General features: G+C 52.9%; 1 non-coding gene across 1 annotated transcript in view; it reads right to left on the bottom strand.

Annotated features, from left to right (window-relative positions):
* Positions 1 to 723, bottom strand: part of LOC124570316 — a 1,910-nt gene extending 1,187 nt beyond the window's left edge. The window contains exon 1 of the ribosomal RNA XR_006971638.1: positions 1 to 723. This exon is cut by the window's left edge and continues 1,187 nt beyond it. This is a non-coding gene — a ribosomal RNA (small subunit ribosomal RNA).
* Positions 724 to 5,000: the final 4,277 nt, after the last annotated feature.

The following is a 5,000-nucleotide window of genomic DNA, read 5'->3' as shown; positions in this document are numbered from 1 at the left end:
GGCAGGACGTCCCACGATACATGCCAGTTAAACACCGACGGGCGGTGAACCAACAGCGTGGGACACAAATCCAACTACGAGCTTTTTAACCGCAACAACTTTAATATACGCTATTGGAGCTGGAATTACCGCGGCTGCTGGCACCAGACTTGCCCTCCAATAGATACTCGTTAAAGGATTTAAAGTGTACTCATTCCGATTACGGGGCCTCGGATGAGTCCCGTATCGTTATTTTTCGTCACTACCTCCCCGTGCCGGGAGTGGGTAATTTGCGCGCCTGCTGCCTTCCTTGGATGTGGTAGCCGTTTCTCAGGCTCCCTCTCCGGAATCGAACCCTGATTCCCCGTTACCCGTTACAACCATGGTAGGCGCAGAACCTACCATCGACAGTTGATAAGGCAGACATTTGAAAGATGCGTCGCCGGTACGAGGACCGTGCGATCAGCCCAAAGTTATTCAGAGTCACCAAGGCAAACGGACCGGACGAGCCGACCGATTGGTTTTGATCTAATAAAAGCGTCCCTTCCATCTCTGGTCGGGACTCTGTTTGCATGTATTAGCTCTAGAATTACCACAGTTATCCAAGTAACGTGGGTACGATCTAAGGAACCATAACTGATTTAATGAGCCATTCGCGGTTTCACCTTAATGCGGCTTGTACTGAGACATGCATGGCTTAATCTTTGAGACAAGCATATGACTACTGGCAGGATCAACCAGGGAGCTGCGTCAACTAGAGCTGAGCAGCCGGCCGCCCGGGAGTGTGTCCCGGGGGCCCGCGCGAACACGCAAGCGTCCGCTCAATTATTCTGCAAACAGGAGGAGGCTGAGCTCCCCTGCACAATACACCTCGAAACCCTCTCAGGTCCCGGCGGCGCGCAGCGCCGTCCTAAGTACTTGGTCGGGTTCGAGAGAGGCGCAATCGCCCGGAGTTTGGCGAGTAGACGCTTTAGGTGCGACCACCCGTGCTCCCAACTGAGCTTGCCGCTGCCGACAGAGGCCCGGGAGCGTGCTGTCGTGGCATTGCCGGCGGGAGACAACACGCGCCACCTACGGTGGCCGGCAGCTCCAACGCCAGCGCCACAGAAGGACAAAAGCCCCACTTGGGTGCCGAAGCGAACTCTCCCAGCACAGCGCACGCGCCAACACGTCCGCACAGCTGCGATACAATCCACCTGCGAGAACCGCAGAGGCGACCGAGCAGCAGACGGCGTCGCGGCGCCGAGCGCCGGGCGGCGGCGCATCCTCAGCGCACACAGTCCTCAATCGGACCAGCACACTGCAGATGTCCACCGCGCTTCGCACCGGGCCCGCGAGGACCTACTTTGGCCGCACGGCGCCGCGTGCAGGGTGCGCCGGCGCGCAGCTGCGCCGCCTGCCGCCTCCGTCGGCCGGCGCGCCTGCCACTGGCCGCCCCCACCAGCCGGCTGTAGCGCGTGCGCCCACGCACCGCGCGGCCAGCACGCCGGAAGGCCCCCCCTCACCGGCCGGGGACGGTCCCACCCAGCCACCGCCGCGTATCGCTTCACACCCACATGCCATTCACGTTCGTGGGCATGGTGGGTATCGCTGAAACAACCGGTTGGTAGCTCAACCGATCGTCGCCATCACTGATTCACCTCTAGCGAGAACAACCGCACCACAATGGTTTACCAGTTCTTCATTTGCGTAACGTCACCAGCAAACGTAGACGTCCATCGCCATTTGCAAATTCAACGATTGTTGCATGCCTGTGTCAGGTGTCACGACACACTATGTCTGCCCACATACACGCAACAACATGTGCACGCTTCGCGAACACGTGGAAGGTGGCCCCCGTACGTATGCGATGTCCATTGCGCGAACGACTGTCAACCGGCCTCTGTCGCATGTCGCAGATGTGGAACGCAGTGCACCATGCTATCACGGTGTGTGAGAAGAGACGACTACGTCTGACAACACGCGCCACTACATCAACAGACGGCTCATGCTGATCGCCATCCACGGCATACCATACTGCAATCCAGCTCTTATAGGGAGACGACACGTAGCTGAGTGCACAATATTTGGACCGTATGGTTCGCCGTTGTTGGCGCAGTCGTGGTACGGTCACACATGTACCACGATGTATCATTCAGTACATGAGGACCAATGTGCGGTACAGTGTGTGATTTGGACGTACAACATCAGCGGACAGTTGCCACAAGCCGTACCACAACGTAGGCTGTGCTTCGCCATGCGAATGCCAATGAACAACTGCGAAGGGCATTGAGCATGTACGTCCTGCCGCCATCCGCATTACAGTGTATAGCTGCAAGGTGTTTAACATGAAGCGATACTCTGGGGACCGGGCAGTGCGAGTAGCAAACTATATTGCGGGGGTTGCAGTTAGGCAACACTACACTAATTTAACGCGTCGTATGACAATTACAGAGCAGGTTAAGGCCCAACGTGTGTTGGGTTAAGGCCCAACGTGTGTTGGGTTAAGGCCCAACGTGTGTTGGGTTAAGGCCCAACGTGTGTTGGGTTAAGGCCCAACGTGTGTTGGGTTAAGGCCCAACGTGTGTTGGGTTAAGGCCCAACGTGTGTTGGGTTAAGGCCCAACGTGTGTTGGGTTAAGGCCCAACGTGTGTTGGGTTAAGGCCCAACGTGTGTTGGGTTAAGGCCCAACGTGTGTTGGGTTAAGGCCCAACGTGTGTTGGGTTAAGGCCCAACGTGTGTTGGGTTAAGGCCCAACGTGTGTTGGGTTAAGGCCCAACGTGTGTTGGGTTAAGGCCCAACGTGTGTTGGGTTAAGGCCCAACGTGTGTTGGGTTAAGGCGCAACATAGGTTAGGTTAAGGCGCAACATAGGTTAGGTTAAGGCGCAACATAGGTTAGGTTAAGGCGCAACATAGGTTAGGTTAAGGCGCAACATAGGTTAGGTTAAGGCGCAACATAGGTTAGGTTAAGGCGCAACATAGGTTAGGTTACGGCGCAACATAGGTTAGGTTAAGGCGCAACATAGGTTAGGTTAAGGCGCAACATAGGTTAGGTTAAGGCGCAACATAGGTTAGGTTAAGGCGCAACATAGGTTAGGTTAAGGCGCAACATAGGTTAGGTTAAGGCGCAACATAGGTTAGGTTAAGGCGCAACATAGGTTAGGTTAAGGCGCAACATAGGTTAGGTTAAGGCGCAACATAGGTTAGGTTAAGGCGCAACATAGGTTAGGTTAAGGCGCAACATAGGTTAGGTTACGGCGCAACATAGGTTAGGTTAAGGCGCAACATAGGTTAGGTTAAGGCGCAACATAGGTTAGGTTAAGGCGCAACATAGGTTAGGTTACGGCGCAACATAGGTTAGGTTACGGCGCAACATAGGTTAGGTTACGGCGCAACATAGGTTAGGTTAAGGCGCAACATAGGTTAGGTTAAGGCGCAACATAGGTTAGGTTAAGGCGCAACATAGGTTAGGTTAAGGCGCAACATAGGTTAGGTTAAGGCGCAACATAGGTTAGGTTAAGGCGCAACATAGGTTAGGTTAAGGCGCAACATAGGTTAGGTTAAGGCGCAACATGGGTTAGGTTAAGGCGCAACATGGGTTAGGTTAAGGCGCAACATGGGTTAGGTTAAGGCGCAACATGGGTTAGGTTAAGGCGCAACATGGGTTAGGTTAAGGCGCAACATGGGTTAGGTTAAGGCGCAACATGGGTTAGGTTAAGGCGCAACATGGGTTAGGTTAAGGCGCAACATGGGTTAGGTTAAGGCGCAACATGGGTTAGGTTAAGGCGCAACATGGGTTAGGTTAAGGCGCAACATGGGTTAGGTTAAGGCGCAACATGGGTTAGGTTAAGGTACAATATGGGTTAGGTTAAGGTACAATATGGGTTAGGTTAAGGTACAATATGGGTTAGGTTAAGGTACAATATGGGTTAGGTTAAGGTACAATATGGGTTAGGTTAAGGTACAATATGGGTTAGGTTAAGGTACAATATGGGTTAGGTTAAGGTACAATACGGGTTAGGTTAAGGTACAATACGGGTTAGGTTAAGGTACAATACGGGTTAGGTTAAGGTACAATACGGGTTAGGTTAAGGTACAATACGGGTTAGGTTAAGGTACAATACGGGTTAGGTTAAGGTACAATACGGGTTAGGTTAAGGTACAATACGGGTTAGGTTAAGGCACTTGGGGGGGGGGGGGGCCCGGTTTGTTGATTGTGATTATCGTAAGTAAATGACTGCGGCATCATCTGATTTGCCACGTCAGGGTGCACCTTTGGCTCATAACAGGCGGCGCTCTGATTCCATGCTTGTGGCAGACCTGTGTCTTTCATTCCTGCCATTGTTTGTGTGGTGTGACAGGAGGCAGTATTGTGATGTTGGGTGCACCCCTGTCTGGGACATGTGTGGGTGTTGGTGGCTTAGCTGAGCAATGGTGGTTGTCGGAAGGGTGGGATATTCTGTTTTCCGAGTGGACCTCCCGGTCTGGTTATGATAGTGTGGATTGTCTAATGTGGCAGAGAGGATGCACTGGGTGTTGTTCCATGCTGGTGCTTACATATTGTCTGTGTGCCTGTTACAGGCAGAGAGTAGTGCGTGATAAGAGTGTCTGGCTGACGTGTGATTGTGAGCAGAGTCTTTCAGCATGTATACGGACAGGTCTATACATTATCTGTATTCTGATGGCTCTATCTATTACTAATCAGCGCCGTGTATACGTTTAATCCGGTTCCAGTCGAAACTATTGTATCTCTGTACATTAGTGACACGGCGAGCCCGCTATGTAGTTACTCGTCTCGGCAGCTTCCACCGGTGTATGGCAAATGATTATAAGGAATCAGTCTAGTCGTCAATACCGATAGTCTGACGTCACATGTCTGGGGTGGGGGACGCTGCGCCCTTCCGGTGGGTCATGGCCTAGGAAGACTCTTCCCACGCAGGGGGGCTTGGACTGTCATTGACTCTTCCGAGTAATATACTTGCCGTACGTTTTTGCGACTGCGAGTGCAACGCTCACCGGTACCGACATGGATGGAGCGCCTC

This window comes from Schistocerca americana, unplaced genomic scaffold, assembly GCF_021461395.2.
Source record: "Schistocerca americana isolate TAMUIC-IGC-003095 unplaced genomic scaffold, iqSchAmer2.1 HiC_scaffold_162, whole genome shotgun sequence".
NCBI classification, from domain to species: Eukaryota; Metazoa; Arthropoda; class Insecta; order Orthoptera; family Acrididae; genus Schistocerca; species Schistocerca americana.
Note: the sequence above shows the minus strand (reverse complement) of the source record. Positions and strands in the feature narration are given on the sequence as shown.